This window comes from Zootermopsis nevadensis, unplaced genomic scaffold (genome assembly GCF_977971745.1).
Source record: "Zootermopsis nevadensis isolate Lab colony 2312 unplaced genomic scaffold, Znev_1.0 Znev_ptg000017l, whole genome shotgun sequence".
NCBI classification, from domain to species: domain Eukaryota; kingdom Metazoa; phylum Arthropoda; class Insecta; order Blattodea; family Termopsidae; genus Zootermopsis; species Zootermopsis nevadensis.
Genome location: NW_028259149.1, coordinates 4543236 through 4561318, shown reverse-complemented (window position 1 = coordinate 4561318; position 18083 = coordinate 4543236). Strand labels below are relative to the sequence as shown.

At 39.3% G+C, this 18083-nt stretch overlaps 1 protein-coding gene across 5 annotated transcripts in view; it reads right to left on the bottom strand.

The window, feature by feature from the left end:
- The window catches only part of Dscam3 (Down syndrome cell adhesion molecule 3), a 218137-nt gene that overhangs the window by 35868 nt on the left and 164186 nt on the right, over positions 1-18083 (bottom strand). The window lies entirely within an intron of this gene.

Genomic DNA, 18083 nt, shown 5'->3' with positions numbered 1-18083 from the left:
AGGACAGAATAACAAGGCAACAAGAAAATAGGCACAGAGGCTCCCTTTCGGAACGGCGATACAAAAGTGTATTTCGATTATCTGTGTTGTCTTTCTGCTGTGTAGATATGTTCGCTCAGTTATTAACTGAGCTGACAACTATGTAGCAATTTGACAGGAAGAATTTCGGCAAAATTTACAATGGCTCAAATGCCACTTGAAAGACCTAGGCATAGATGGAAGGATAACATAAACACTGAGGGTGTGGACTACATTTATATAGCTTAGGATACGGATCAGTGACGGTGCTGAACCTTCGGGCTTTATAAATGGCAAGAAATCTACTGTCTAGTTATGCGATTACTTCTTTCCTAAGGACTCTGTTACATTAAGTCACTTTTCGATGGCTTGTATTTAGATTGATTAGAAGTTTATCGACGGTATTGATTTTCGTAAATTCACTGACTTAAATCGAATACTGAATCAGATAATACCTATTATTATTAGGCCTGCTAGACTTATTTTATTATTATTTAGTTTTCTGTCTGACGACAGGTCCATATGAACAGGATCCTTCCATCCTTTTCTCGGACTGGGACCTGTTCATATACGTTCTTGGCAGATGATCCAGAAGTGGTTTGCCATTGCCTTCTTCTGTGTGTGAATGGAGTAATTGTTGGGATGCCACGGAGGAAAACTCCGTGTTGCCTAGACCACGGCCTTGCCCAACACAAGTTATAAATTCGGGCACCGCCGGGAATCGAACCCGAGACCCCAGGAACTTAAACTTCGCCGTTATTCTGGAAATAACACAACGTTCCGGAAACTGAATGTCTCCCTCTTCCGGTTGGTTGATAAGAAACACCCACCTAGTTGAATCCCTGACTTGCCAGACGTAATGAACGACGAGCGGTGTCATCTCGTAACAGTTTTTAGTAATACCTTATACGAGGCTTCAGTCGGGAGAATATTTATCTGTGCTGAGTAAAACACCTGGCAGCAGATAAATGCATTTCCTTAATTCTCGGATCCCTCGTACAAGTTGAAATCTGAGTTAAAACGCACAGTGCTTCTGCGGACGGAAGTGGAGGAATGATACCCACGTGGATCTAGCTCCATGCCAGCAGACAGTTGGCTCGTCTCCAGCATCCACTGGCTCTAAAGGATAAGTAATTTGTCACATCCCCTAATTTGCTTCTTCTTGATCTATGTGCAACCAAGCTGTGTCAAGGGTAGTTTTCGGAGGTGGGGGATGTGAAGTTTAAGCGGTCATGGAAAGACAGAGATTAACAGTAAGGAAGAGAAATAATTCTAGTTCCGCGATCTGCCTGCAGAGAGAAGTATAGTGGAGTTGTCAGGTTTAGTTGCATCGTCGGCTAAGGCATCAGCAGCGGGGGTTGGCGAGGTGATGGGGCAGAGGATTAAACTTTGCTAAGCTTACCGCAGGATTTTCTGCATTGATTTGTATGATTTTCAAAGTTCATGAAGTATTTTGTGGAGTGAAGCTATTAGTTCCTCTGCAGATGTTAATTCTGCCGGAAAATAGAACGACAAATCTGTGATATAATACTGTAGTAAAACGTCTTAACGCTTTTCTCTTATCACCTAAACCTGCTTAACCCACGGCAGATTCTGTCATCTTGGTCATTCCTTCAGGCTAACACTTTGCATTTGACAGCTTAGCCATGCGTGCTACATACTCTGTTCATCTATTGATTTTATTGCCTTAATTACTAAGATTACTGTCTTCTGGAATGTTGCCTCTGAAACGTCGGTAAACGTCTACAAGACTGCATGGCGTAACAGCCCGGAAGACAGTAATCTTCATAATCGGCGCCGTGAGAACCTAAAATTTTACCTTAGTAATATTTGATAAAGAGCATTAATTATTTAGCCCCGAGTAAATGTACGGTTTTGTGCACAGTATCCAAAATGGTATATTATATTGAGTCAATTATTTCCGCAGCCCATAAAAGTATCATTAGGGACACATGACTTTGTGAAGCCGAACTGATTCAAATAATCACTGGTAGCTTTTAGCTTTTTGATATGCTATATCACTGTAGTAAATGCTGGTGCTAATTACACTGACATAAATATGCTGGCATTAATAGCAAGTAATAGACAGAATGAAATGGCTTCTCCTCTGTTGGATAGAACGTATTTATCTCAATTATATTTGTACCAACCGACCCAGCTTTAATTAAACAGGATCACTACATATTCTGCATAATATACTGACACCGACGTTGGGCCATGGTTCCACAGAGCGTAAACATGTAAATAAAAAGTCCTGGGAATCTAAGATTTCATTTTTTACGGCGGGGAGTATGACGACTGCTGTCTTCTGGGTTATTGCGCCGTGTAGTCTGGTGGGGTTTTACCGACGTTTCAGAGGTGTTGCTGCTTTCATCGTCAATCATAGTCCTGATGATGGAGGCAGCAAGTACCTCTGAAAGATCGGTGAATATATACCAGACAGCGAGTGACAACATCTCAGAAGACATTATTCTTCATGGTCATTGAGGCGATAACCTCAAACCTCGCCTACTTTATAACATTGTTTGGACTAGAATTTGCGTAAGAGGAGGGAGAGAACTAGAAATTCATTCTCTATATTAATTATTCTGCAGTGGCTTCTGCCTGCTATCAGTGACACCCTCTCACGCGGCCATACATACACACACTTAGCTCTCACCCTATAACAGCGTCAGCTCACCTTTAAGCGATACGTGCACCATTAACGCCACTTTGAGAGCGTTATTGAAATTCATGTGCTTATTTCAATAAAAGGAAAGGCAGGTGCTTTGTGGGTAGAGCATTAGGCTATAATCACAAAACCCGCGTGCTGAGACCCCGGAGATCCCACGAACAGATTTAACCCACTCAGAAATCCAGACTGCTGAAGAAGTGATACAGTAAAATTTAATGCAAATGAATTGAAATTTATATGTTGGAAATTTCAGAGTAAAAACTAGTAAAACGCAATGTCAGGGAACTCAAACAAGAACTTTGAGTGACACATGCGTCCAACTTGTATTTTTGTGGAAACGTCTTGACGACAACTCCCGAACGCGCCAACACAAAACCAATAATTCGCCTGACCCCAGGGCAGGCCACCGAAGCCTCGTACGCATTTCTTGCTACCAGAGTCGCCACCGTCATAAATTAATTTTAGTCTTCCTCGCATCGGACGAATGGCGTACTCGTCCAGTCAAGCAAGCTTGTATTTGTAATTGCTCTTGGCGAGGTGCTTGGACACAGAGGAAGATGGACGTCCATCATTTTAACATACTACATCTTCTTCCATTTACTATTATTACACAGTTATTACTGTGCTAAAGCTGCTATATCATCACATACCGTGACACAGTTCCGGCATTACATCACGCAATTTGCATACCGAAGCAAAACAGCTGCTGGGGGGACGCCCTAAAGTTGGTACCAGTTTGAAACTTCTGTCAGGTCGTGATGTTATAATGTAAATCTCGCGTGATTGTGAAAGAAAAATAGACAGCGTAGGACTAACCATAACACATCACGTACAGCTTTCACTCTCTTTATAAAAGAAGCATCTGTAAAATTCAACTGTCAGTTTATCAGTCTACTTTAGCTTATTTAATATGGTGTAATAGACTCATTTAGCAAGACGGGCAATGTATCCGTTCGTCATTGGGTGTGTGTGTCTCCTAATAATAACTTTAGGATCAACAAACGAATGACTTTGTTAATTTTTAAAGAACATGATATCACTTAAGGCCAAGCACGATAATATACACAGATATTTTTAATTCCCTATTATCGAACACGTCAACATGGATGCCATGCGAACTTCAAACGTAAAAACTACACCAGCACCATCAAGTTTACAATCCTGATAATGTACACGGTAATGTATCTCCAGTTGGTCTGTGTTTCTTGTATAATTTCAAACAACGCTTTCCGACTAACTGTTACAATAAACTGTAAAATACTGCTAAGGATATTTTTGTACAGGCAGGAGAAATATTCTTCTAAAGTTACCTGTGAAACTTGAAGCTAAAATTTATGTACTCTGACACGAAGCTTAGAAACTGGCGTACGAAACGAAAACTCTGAGAGTTCAGCGTAATATAATCAGTCAATTACCGTATTATGATTCTTATGTGGAAAAGTAATAATTATGTCTACGGCCTAAACATCCTCTACACACGATTTATCTGAATCACGTAAATGAGGCCCCAACTTCCGTAGAGAATATTTGAACCTCAGACACAGAATTCAGATGCAGAACTGAGAATTCTCTCACCACAGTTAAACTTGCTTAATATGGAACCTGCATGACAATGGCAGCCCTCTTAACTCTGCGTTGTACCTGTGATTCCAATAAGAATCGTGTCTTTACTTATAGGATCCTTAAAACTGCCTAACCTGGAAACGAGAGGGAAATTAAAAGAAAAATAACACCTTTACAGCGCAGGGATTCTAGTCGTCGAACTCTGCGTGGTTTTAAGGATAACTCTGGTATCCGAGGTCCTCAGGACGGTCAAAAATGAGTTGTGTAGCTCAGTCAGAATGGATCCTGACTTGAACTACACGAACGGGTTTGGCTCCGGGTACGATAAAAAGAATTCCCTTGTAGTGTCTGCGTCCATAATGGCTCTGACGTCCACCCAGCCTTCTACCCAATGAGAACCAGGGGTCGCTTCCTATGGGATAAAACGGCCGGGGCGTGAATCTGACCACTCACCTCCAACTTGTCTGTGGTTGCCAATGTTTGAATACATTCCTCTGAATTATTTGTAATCATCCACAAAGTCACATGACGTCACAATCCATAAGAAAATAATTACCAGAATCAATGAACTTCTTAAATTTTCAATACCTTAATAATCGACTAGAATGGCTTGCCAAGGAAGCTCTGGAGGGAACAGGAGACTTCAAAATTGGAGGAAGAGTGATAACGACTGTAAAGTATGCAGACGACTTAGTAGTATTGGCGAAGGAAGAGGAGGAATTGCAGAACATGATGGACAAGTTAGTGGAAACAGGTATAGAGTATGGAATGGAAATCAACATTGAAAAATCAAAGGTAATGAGGATAGCACCGAGAGCAGAACCATTGAACGTTGTAGCTGGAAACCAACAGCTGGAGAATGTGGAGCATTTCAAGTACTTGGGAAGCTTAATCACGACGGACGCTCTATGCACCAAGGAAGTAAAAGCAAGGATAACCATGGCCAAGGCAGCTTTCGTCAAGAAGAGGATACTTCTCACTAGCAAGTTGGGCTTGGAGACGAAGAAGAAACTAGTGAAGTGTTACGTATGGAGTGTCGCGCCGTATGGAGCAGAGACTTGGACACTCAGGAAGAAGGAACAGAAGTACCTGGAGAGTTTTGAAATGTGGTGTTGGAGAAGAATAGAGAAGATCAGGTGGACGGATCGAGTGACCAACGAAGAAGTATTGAGGAGAGTCAACGAGCAAAGAAACATTCTGCAGGCGATTACACGAAGGAAAGCTAACTGGCTGGGACATATTATGAGAAGGAATGGATTACTGAGTGATATCACCGAAGGCCAGGTTGAAGGAAAGCGAGGACTGGGAAGAAGATTGATACAGCTAACCGACGACCTTAAACAAGGAAAGAAGATGACGTTCCAGGAATTAAAACGAGAAGCTGAGAATAGGGATAACTAGAGAGCTCTTTTTGGGCAGAGCAATGGAACTGTCGTAATAATCATAATAATAATAATAATCATAATCATAATCGACTTTTTGTGGAGACCCAAGCCACGGATTTAGTTGTCAACTGACATGCGAGCACAGAGTTTTATCTCTGTGTACTCTTTGTAGGACAAAGAGAGAGAGACAATAAGAGAGGTTTACTAATTAATGAGATTTTGGAATTACGGGGTATTGCTGAAATAATCTTTCTGCCAGGAACGGCACGTAGTCAATTACAGAGCGCCGCTGAAGACAAGGACTCACGCACTAAACAACTCCCTCACAACAGTAGCAAAAGCCCATGTGTGATTATAAATGCATGTTAAATTTTTAGATTTCCCTCTGGACGTACTTTCCACAGTACTTTAATAATGTGCTGAAGACAAATTACTAAGATGGCTGTCTTCTGGGTTTCTGCGCCTTGTAGTCTGATAGACGAAACTACACGGCAGGTATCTTCAGACTCACCGCCCTGAATACCTAAAATCCTAATCTAGATTACTGCCACCTAACAATTATCAACCAGAGGTGCTACATAGCACGCTGCATCACTAGGTCTACAATAGGTCCAGGTATTCCCTTAAAGAAAGACGTCTATGGAGATACGGAGTGAGACAAGTAAGAAACCTAGTTCACAATGAGCCGACGGTCTTAACAGAGGAGTCGCGTAAGATACATAATTGAATTAGTAGCCTACAGTGACTAGCTATGGGCTGGGCGACCGGAATTCGATTCCCGATCTGGGTAAGACTTTACTTTTTTCTACTGAGTCCAAAACAAGACGGAAATATGAACTCATTTGAATGTGGAAGAGGCTAGATGACCAAATGCTTGAAGTTGAAGAATAATTCGGTACGTGCCTCTATATAGATCCGTAGTTTAATGCTGTTTATGGAAAAGAAACATCAAAGTTTATTCTAAGTAACATACGAAACCCATAAATGTGCTGTGTGGGCGAAATGAAGAGTTACTGAATTTTAAAGCAGGTTGTACTATGCTTTAAACAGTCAAAGGTCATTGTTCTAAAACTTGTTTGTTACGCGAATCTGACAGATGGTTTACTTTCTACATTCACATGTTCCGACGCTTTACAAATGACAAGGATTATATTTAATTTATGCCCATTATTCTCGGCATGGCGACTAGATTTAATAGTTACAAAATGTGGTTTAAAAGTTTATCCTTTACATTGCACAAGTTTGCTTAAGACACTTAATAGACGACGTAAGATAACTTTCGACTACTGTCAAATGCGAGTGATATTAAGGAACATTAAACACGAAAGCACAGATTTCAAATAATCGCGAAGCACGCGAAGTGACACGGGTGGTAACGGAATTGACACGCAACGTTTCCTTGACAACATTCGTTCTCCACTTCAGTGTTTCGATTATCATCGGTGTCTGCGCTTTCAGGGAAAATAAACTTTTCCAAGCCCTAATAACCATACAAATGTCACAAGTTACTTTATGTTCATTGAAAGAACAGTCATTACTTCACCTGTATTTCGTGTTCTGGTTCAAATCACGGCCAGGAGATCGGATAACCTGACAGAGGTTTATTGTTGTTTTCCGCACTTGGTCCAGATAAATGGTCGGATGTTACAAGAAAAAAGCTACGACGACTTCCTTCCATATTCCAAACCAGTGCGTATTAATCATTTTATTATTCTACTCTAAAGCCTATAGGCTGAGCTATTGGCAGCGTCTTTAAATAAAGCACAACTTAATTTTTCACTTTTGTTCGCGTTTCTCTAGGACTTCGATATCAAACGCAGTCATCCAATAATCCATCTTCAGTCATAGAAATAGTTACACTTATAAAACCGTGTTTGATTTCTTTAGAATATCTGTTGGTTAGAAACCAAATATTTTATCAAAACCTAGCTCGTTCCTCTAAAAGAAATTGCCGTAGATGATCTGAATTTAAGCTCATAATTTAAAATAAATTATCAACAATACCTTTTCAAGAAGGTTCTGTTTTGGACACAAACTATAGATTTATTATTCACTTCCTAAGTTTTTATATTCTTTGTGTGAATTGGAGTCATCTGGCTCAGGATGGTAACGACGTGTGTGCAGATTTGGGCTGTTAATGGACACGTTTTATTATCTACAAAGAGGAAACAGGACTTACAGAGGTATTTATTTTTATACTCGAGTGGGAAATTTTAATTTAATTTTCAGTGTGACGTATCACAACTCTTCAACTAAACTGGAAGCCCAACTGAGCAATACGTTCAGTAACCTCGTATTCTTGTGCGTTCGCTGTCATTAGTTCCTACGAAATTATCCTTACGTTCTCAAAGAAGTCAATATATTGTGCCTACATGTAATGCATAACATCTGTGAATCTCCTAAAAAGTTTTCCCTACAATTTTTTTAACCACGTATGAGAGAGAAGAGTGGAATAAATACGGAGATTTATTTTAGAAGAAAATTTTGATCGTGAAAAATAAAAGATGAGGAAAGAATATTATCAAAGTTCTACGTCTAGATGACAAGAGTTTTACAACGAAGATGGCATTCTAGGAAGAGAAGGGCAAGGAGTGAGTGAACACCTTAATGTGCGAAAGATCTAAAGATGTGGACGATGGTACGTAGTGGGGGCAAGACAGGCGACTGGTAAGACGGAGAAATGTAACATTATGAAGTTAAATGGGAAGCAGAGCTTCATTTGAGCTGAGGTCACGCACAGACCACAGCGTGGAGCTTTGCTTGCGAACATCGTTTCATAAAATAATTGCCTAAATTAATGTTAATTAATTTGTAAGCATTAACGCAGTACAGTCTGAGGCACTTGACTTCGAACTCCCTGAATTATTTATGACTGTCTAAATATTTCGCGTCACGCTAATTAATGATACTCTTTACTTAACGTCAAACAAAACTTACCTCGAAGACGGCCGTCTTCTGGGTTGTAGCGCTGCGTAGACTGGTAGAAATTTACCAACATTTCAGAGGTCCTTGCTGCTTCCATCATCAGGGTGATCGCCCAGACTACATGGCGCTACAACTCAGAAGACAGTTATCTTCGGACTCATCGCCATGACAACCTCAAATTCTACAAACCGACCTCGTTCTGAACTTCTTGAAGTAGAAACGAAATTACATTACGTGACCAAAACGACGTGCCACAGAGAAGAAATTTCAAACTTTATGGTTCGTTCTCTGCTGGGGAGAAAATCTTGCTGCCTTGGACTTAGACAACAAAATTAAAGAATCTGAGACAGATCTGACTCAATGTAATCAAAACATTTAATCATCTTGTATGTGTCTGATCACCGCAAAATGTGAATTTTAGATCATGACGAACATTCACTTGATTTCAACCCTGAAAATTTCAATACATTTCTGCGAAACGTTAGCAACCATTTGCAACACTAGCGACACTACACGGCGTCAGAACCCACAAACCAAAATCGACATAATTTAGTTTGATTCATGTTTAGAATGTCAGAACATAAATAAGGTGAGAAATACTCAACGCTGAGAGAACTTAAAATATCACTGGTAATTTAAATTCTTCCCTTAAATAAGAGACTGCACTTCACACACATAAAAGCAGCTTAAGTTTTGAGATTTTAATCTTTGTACAAATAAAAGAAATCAAATTCTGTCACTCTAATATCGTCCACGTCTTGTGTATTCGTGTAATATAAATAGGTTATCTACTGTGTGTAATGGGTGGATGTATTTGTAAGTTACCACTAATTATGTGGACCCTTTATTTATATTACGTAAAATTTAATAATAGTATGAATTGCACTTGTAACATGTACAATATTAATTGTATTATTAAGAATTTTTCCACATACTATTGTCATCTGACTAGCTAACAGATCCATGGGATATAATAAAAATGTATATCCGTACGTAAGCGTGTGTTTGTCTATCAGTGACACCGCGCAGGTTCTGTTGCGCAATCAGAACTCTCAAAACATTTAACCACTTTCCTGTTTTATTCAAAGAGGCAGTAAGCTTTTCCTCTCGTGTACTTTAAAGGAACCTCAGAAACATGGAAAGCCACAGAGCTTGCCCAGACTTCAAAATAAGTTTTATTACAAGAAACGAACTTCAATGAAGTCAAGACCACACCTGTCTCTTTTTTCTTCATTTCTGTCTTTCTGAATTTATTCGTACCATCCAGGACGAATTTCTCAGCCTATTTCTGTTTGCACATCGTAATGATTCCTCCTTTCCATAAAGTAACTTATATCACGGAAGAGAACTTGTACGAGGCTTCGGAATTTCATAAAAACATCCCGTTTCTGGTCGTCATTAAAAACTTTACTCATGGAGAATGTCTAACGATTTCTTCTCAGTCGAACGTCTTTCTATTAAAGCGTCGTACCAGATCTTCTGTAAGTCATTACTGGTGCACAAGTATCACAACGCAGGCCATCATTTGAAGTCTCTAGAAGACAAGACAGAGAGAGAAAGTTGGGGAAAATAGAACAAGAGCAAATTCGAAGAGAAAGCTCGTGGGGAGAAGACAGACGTTTTTTCCGGGGGATGGGGCAGAAGGAAGGTTCAATTTCTTAGAAGTTTCTCAGGATTTTCCGGTTTTATAAAGGGCGAAGCACATCCAAATAACACGCCAAAATTATTTTCCTTCCTATTAGAAAAGACAATGCATTTCAATTGTCTGGAAGTTGGATATCATGACCGTGAAAATTTGTTGTTTTCCTCAGACGGTCCACTTAAATACCAGTAGACAACGACAGAACTGCCACTGGGATAGAAGGCACGAGAGCAATAAGAAAGAGTTATGTAAATAGTATTAGGGATTAAGGAATAGTCATGTAGAATAGCATTAGTGAATAGATGTAGTAAGCAGTAGTGCGAGTAGTGCTACGTATGTAAGGACTGTGGCCGTGAAAACCTGGTGTTAGGCGGCCACAGATCTCTGTATATAGTTCTAAACCAAATATATTATTATTATATTATTATAATAGGAACGAGGGAAACAAAGAAGAATTATTTTTTCGCTAAGAATGTATTAAAAGATGCCCAATGAGTAGTATGGGACAGAGTAATATTAAGGCAGAAAATTATAGAACCCACCGAAATGAGACAAGCTTTCTTTTACGTAATTCAAAATTTACCATTCACTAATCATCCTACCCATTTGAAATAACATCGTCATAAGAATCAGTAGTCAATACAGCAGAGAAACACAAATGACGAATGCTGAATGATAAACAGCTCAATTCGGAGATGTGTATACTCCATCTGAGTACAAATCACCGAATTTAAATCACGTAAGTGTTAAGTGTCCCTGCAGCTGCACGTATTTCGAAACTGCCTCGATCTGTGATCCCGTTTTGAAATGCTCCCGACTTTCAGCGCATTCTCATTCGTCACCGTACCACTTCACCCGTTCTCTGATGTATGTGACTGGTACTCCGAACCCCCTTCACTCCATTAAGAGTAATCCCCTGCTTTGGCCCGTACCAAATCCTGATTAATACGAGCTCAGAGCAAAACACGGGAGGGATCAACCATGTCCCCCACACCCCAACACCTGCGTGTGTGTGTGCTCTGTAATATTCATACCAGGGTATTAGCGAGTGTCCGCGAGGGGTGAGTGTGCCCACATGGTTGGCAGCCCTGTGATGAATTACATGGACAAGGGGTTAAGTGTACACCGAGGTCATAAATACGGGGTAACAGATGTGACCTGTCCCACCCGGTGGTGGGTCAAACAATTCATGCTTCGTGCTCAGAGGCACGAAGCAGGCGCGAGGTAAATGTTCTGGACCACGGGAATTATTGCCTGAGGTCTTATACCTCACATGAGGTATTCTATCTTAATTTATAAAATATCGATTTTTTGTTATTTTGGAAAGATTGCAATTGATATAATTCTGAATAATAATTAATTGCAAATGATGGGGAACATTGTGACTGTAACGACATTTGATATTTCAAAATACGTTTAGAGTGACTGTGTAAAACGACGGATAGCAGGTCATCGGATCTATGTTTCAACCCGGGACCTTACGAACACAAAGCAAGACAATTTCAGAAAACTGTTAGCAAGCTAAGGGTCATTCATTTTTTCCTTTTAACCTCACGACACATTTTGACGGATCTGGGACGTTCAATACTTTTGAGTGATGTTAGCTAATTTGGCGGCTATATGACCTCAATTAGAACCAAAACATTTACCTTAGTGCAATGGGTAATAGGTGAATTATGTTCAGACAAATAAAACGCACACGAAGGAACGAATGAGAAAGAGGAGACAAAGTAGAAGAAGGTGAGTTATGTTTAACGTCAGAAAAATGAAGGCATTTTAGGTTATGAAGGTTCCTAGGAAGTGTCCGTTTGTCCTTCTATTGAAGACAGGTTGAAGAGAAAGCAAATTAATTAGAAGTATGTATCATAAATACAACAAGACACAAAATAATATTTTGTGGAGAGGGCAGAATGTGCGGAGCTAAAATCAGGACACGAAGCAAAAAGAGTTACGAGTCGCTGAAACAGGAGCTTATACATATTTGTCGCAGAATTGATAAAACATGCTCATACAAATTGCAGCCTGCTTTTTACTCTTATACAGTACGTATCTGCCATCATTCTACCAAATCACTTTCATCGCTTATATCAGCCAAAAAAAGATAAAAACTGCAAATTTCAACTTAGCGAAACGGATTAAATATTCCAGACTCTACAACAAAGAAGAGGATTAAAATTTTAAAAAAAAGAGGCAAGAGTTGAGGACACATCAAATTTCTAAACTCTGCTCTTTTTCCGTCATAAAGTATGAAACGTTTCTTTGTTGTATGCCATTTTTTTTAGCGTTTGCTCTGAGGATTATGATCTGTACCACCGTTCAGTCGTTCCGTTTTCGTTAGCAGTGTAACAACGACGTATGTTCCAGCAACGATCTGACATTCGTCTGTTCACATCTGCGTGAGTCGGTCTGAAAGTTTTGGGGGGAAAAAGAAAAATCCTGCCCGGAATAGAACCTCGAACGTTCAACCAGTGACCTAGTAAGTATATTGACTGAAGTACCCAGTTGCCAGGATATGTCAATAAGTGACTCTCAAGTGCAGGAGAGGATCATGTCCGCGATTATCGATATCAGAGTTATTCTCGAACCGACTGAGCAGCGAGACAGATGCCGTTGTGAGATGGCAGAGTACATCTGTGTATTGAAGTCCCTAGGTGAAACCGCTCTTCAAATCGTGATCGATTTTGATATTTCCGAGTTGTGGTTAAACAGATAACTACATTAACCACATTCCCCTTGACAATTATTTTATACAACTTTTGACAGAATTGGATTTCTGCCAATATCATACCAATCCGTTCTTCCTTTTCGTGTCTGACGTGTAATACCACAAACGGGTAACTTTTTTTTTTTGAAAAGGAATACAGACAGGTAAAGAATTAATGTCCCCATACCAAAATGACAGCACGCTCCCGCATTTTAAACAAACATAAAACTGTTATATTAACTAATCCCTTGAAAGGAAACCCATCTTAAGGAGTTAAATACAGTTGCTCATTTAGACAAAAAAATTCCCCGGCTTTTAAGGAAATCCAAAGGTTCATTGCCGTGCTAAACTCCCATCTAATCCAACATCTATCGATTTATTTCTTCGCGTGTTTTAAATAAAACTGTTTTTTTCTAATCTTCCACGCTAATGCTACATGCCCTGCCCACCTCGATCTATTTGATTTAATCACCATAATAATAATATTTAGTATAGTGTACGAATTATAAAGTCCCTCATTATGCAACACTAAAACTTCACTACTGTTTACACATTTTCGGAAACGAATTATACAAATCACTGACATTTTAATACGGGAACTTCAAAAAACAAATTATATTTTTAATCTACTTTAAAGGCGCTGCGCTTAATGAAAAATTATAACAGCAAAATTTATTAGCCGAGAAACGAAGGCTATTACAGTATTTCACACGCTGCTCCAAGTTCAATTTGTGAGTACGGAACGGTTTCCTTTGTTTCTCTAAGATATCCACAAATTCCAGCCCTCAGATCCCACCCTCAAACAGTTCAATCCACTTTCACTTTTACATATCGGAAAACATCCTGTCACCAAGTTTACCATTGAAATCTATTCGCTTAGAAACGCAGTTCCATTTGTATCACGCTACAAAACTACGTATATTAATTTACCCGCTTTTGCGTTTAGTGTAATTTTCTATTAATGCGTCTATAGCGTTAAATCACAATACACGTATCGCTATAGCGAGACACAAGAGTAAATAATTTATTTATGCTCATCAATCTGGACTTGTAAATAATTTTGCCTCCATAATACAACAATATTGACTGTATCAAAATAAATATCCACTATAAAGTATTTGCTTTTAATTTTTCTCCGAATCTGAGACCAGACTTATTACACTTCAAGTGTGTCGTTGCAAACAACAATCAGACTGCCAATTAGCTGTACACTCCTACACTACAGACTACAGACTTGCATCTTTTTGCTACGACTCGTTTGATGAGTGACATGAAATTTGCTGGAGTGGTAGAGAAAAGAAATTAATTAACATAACATTTTATTGATTACAACCGCACAATTCCTTTAAATTAAACATGTGTGAATAATTATTACATTTCAAATATTAACCTATTGAATAAATCTCTTTCTCGTTCTAAAATACAGATTATTAAAAAATCTTCCATCGAACAATTTGTCTTCTTTCCAAAATTGTAACAATTCCTATTAAAACCCACATATCTTTCCATTAAATAAAACTAGTCTCTTATTTCTATACAAACAACTCGATAAACATCCACTCTATCAATGAATCTGTTTCCCTATAGGCTGAACGTAGTAAACAATTGAACATCGATGGTTTTTACATATCTCATCGACATAATCCGCTTTGTTACAAGAAGATATTTGCATGGACACAGGCAATTTCTGAATACATAACAATTTCGTTAATCCCAAATAAACACCCAATTATTTGAGTACGCACACACACACACTTTCAACGATAATTTTTCATGCTTTGTCCATGTAAATTCTTTTTCACAGGCCTAGAATTTGCTTCTAAGCAACCCTTGAAAGCAAAGCCATGTGTTCTTTAATATTACAGAAACTAACGCTCATTTATAACTACGAGGCATAGTTTTATTAGTAACTGTGTGTACTAAGTCACTTGAATACACTCATCTCGTCTGTGACCGTGCATTAAGCCAGCCGAAATTAATTGCGCATAGAATGTCGATGTAAATTAGGACTTAACGTTATCTAAAATTGTGGTGGGACATGATTGTACGGTAGCCTACGTGAAACGTTTGTCGTTGTCTGTGAGTGTACAGACGCAGATCCTTGCATCGATGTTTGCTAGTCTATATTGGGCACAAATATTTTCTGAAAAGAACCAAAGGATTAACGCGGCCGTATTTGACCTTGAGAATGAAAGTTGTCGCAAACTTGTGGGAATACAAAATCTCTGTTACAGCACAACTTATTTCAGTACTGCTGTTACTATTTATTATTTATGTATGTTTATAAACACCGCAATATGTATGTGTCAGCCTATTAATACCTTAAAATATAACATGGTATCATATGACATTTTACTTACACTGTTCTTCAAGTCATTACCATGTTGTGTCGGGTCATTAATCATCATTATACAGTCCTCTATCTGCGACACTTTATGAAGTGTTCCAGGCGATACATTCTCGCAATGCTCATTATTAGACCAGAGGTTTTGGAAAACTGTCCTTTCAAACAGAACAATCATAAACAGTTCGTCGTTACACCGAGACAATGTCCATCAGTCTTCTACTTCGTAGAATATTGAAACAGATTTTCATATCCAACTGTAAAACAAATAATTTAATTGCTGTAAAATTATGTGTATTTAAGCACCAAGGAAGTAAAAGCAAGGATAGCCATGGCCAAGGCAGCTTTCGTCAAGAAGAGGATCCTTCTCACTAGCAAGTTGGGCTTGGAGATGAAGATGAAACTAGTGAAGTGTTACGTATGGATCAGAGACTTGGACACTCAGGAAGAAGGAACAGAAATACCTGGAGAGTTTTGAAATGTGGTGTTGGAGAAGAATAGAGAAGATCAGGTGGACGGATCGAGTGACCAACGAAGAAGTATTGAGGAGAGTCAACGAGCAAAGAAGCATTCTGCAGGCGATTACACGAAGGAAAGCTAACTGGCTGGGACATATTATGAGAAGGAATGGATTACTGAGTGATATTACCGAAGGCCAGGTTGAAGGAAAGCGAGGACTGGGAAGAAGATTGATACAGCTAACCGACGACCTTAAACAAGGAAAGAAGATGACGTTCCAGGAATTAAAACGAGAAGCCGAGAATAGGGACAACTGGAGAGCTCTGTTTGGGCAGAGCAATGGACCTGTCGTAAGACAGAACACTTAATAAAAGGCATACAAAATTTTAGTTTGCAAGTCTAAATCTTGAAGAGACCACTTGAGGGATACAATCCTAGATCGGAAATTAATTTTAAAATATATTTCTTCTTCTTCTGTCCTCTTGTTCCTACTACAGGTCGAAGCCGGCATAAAACAAAAACCATCTTTCATATATGTATAATTAATAAACATATATATATATTGTAAAATTTGCCTGTGATCTTCATTTAACCATCACAAAGCCAAAGTCAAGCATGATTAAAGTTAAAAGGGGGGAAACATTGTAAACACAAGTTTCTGGGTGTGCATATTGAAACGTGTGTACTAGACGAGTCATAGAGTCTTCATAAAGCCGAGCTCATGCTACGGGCAGCCTTAAGCTTTCTCTTTGAACAACGTAGAATTTATAACACGCAACTAAAATTTCATTGCAGAAGTTTCGAAATTAACTTCGTAGTCTATGCCAATAATGTTTCATGTTTTTACAGTGATTAAATTTGCAGACGAGCTTCCTCTATGATGTATTTTTAGACTTGTTTTTCAAGAGAAACGTGTCTTCTCTCTTCACAGTTAGCTGGCACCAGGTCGAGTCTATCTGCACATGTCAGGGACCTCTTCTGTGGTCACCGGTTATAAACCCAGTCACAGCCTTCTACAGTTTTGGGGTTCCAGAACTAATACTCATTCAGCAGACGTTGCCAAATCTGTATAATGAGTGCCAAATAACTCGGAGTTGGCGCAGAATATGAGAATTCAGCCACAGATTATGCACTATGAAACACGTCTAAATTCACGGGTCTATTCAGAAATGTCTCGTCGCATAAATTACTGATAATAAAATTAGTAATCCCATGGAACAGACAGAGTCCATCTTGACAACCTAGTAGTAGCTCAGATGTTCAAGAAATTGTCAACATTTTAGGTAGCCGGAAGGTTTATTACCGAAGTTCTCAGACCAGTGCTAATGCCGATGTTGGTCTTTTAAGATGTAAAGCCGCGTAAACTTCTAGGCAGATACAGGTTTGCCCTGAATATGATGGCAGCATCCTCCTACTAAATGTATGTATTTATCTTTAAGTCCAAATGGCATTACAACCCAGAAGATCAACATCGGTGCTGATTACTGTTTTCCCAAGAACATGTAGATGGACATCCTCAGCCAGTTGAATCCAATCTCCAACCTCACTCCCAGTTTCCTAAGCCCCATTTTAATATCATCTTAACATCTGGGTTAGATCTGCTAAATGATCTCTCCACTTTAGATTTTCGTACATTTCATTGCAGTAATTATTAATCTCCCCCCTAATCATCTTTGTTTTGTTCACTCTTATAATATTCGGCGTATAATTTGTTTCGGATCTCTGTTGGAAACGTGAGCGAGATGATTTGAAGCACACGAGGTCTGAAGATTTACTTCTCTTCCGTCTTCCTGTGACTGCAATTTGATGTCAACGGATTTCAGGCCTTCTGGGACGGAATACTATTTACGACTCTGTGTTCACTACTTTAGATATTCACGTCATTCTTGACGGGTAATGTAGTGGAGTCAGCGTCGGTATAATGAATCAACCAACGTCACAAACTTTCAGAGATTCGTCAGTATTCTCTGAAGGTATTCGGTCCAGTTAGCCTGGAATGATTGATAACACCTTGTGGTAGACGCGTCTCTCCTCAACACGACGAAGACGAGACCTATGAAGTGCACGTTGCATAATTCAGGTTCCACCGCACCGAGATGTTCATTTGATGTCACTGTGTTCTGTCTGCCTGCAGAGGCGGGACAACTGGCTGTTGTATTCCCTTGGTAGCTCCAAGACATGGAGACACACAGACATTCGAGCCCCCAGTACAAGCGCCAAGCTGTCGATTTGTTGTTATTCCTCCCAGCGACAGCTGGCTCAGAAGAGCGTTCAGTTTGTTTCAGTTTGTATCGAAGCATAGATTTATGAGAACATTTGAAGGGATGTCTGCTGGATTTATATATATGGTAGCCAGAATTTAGGTTATT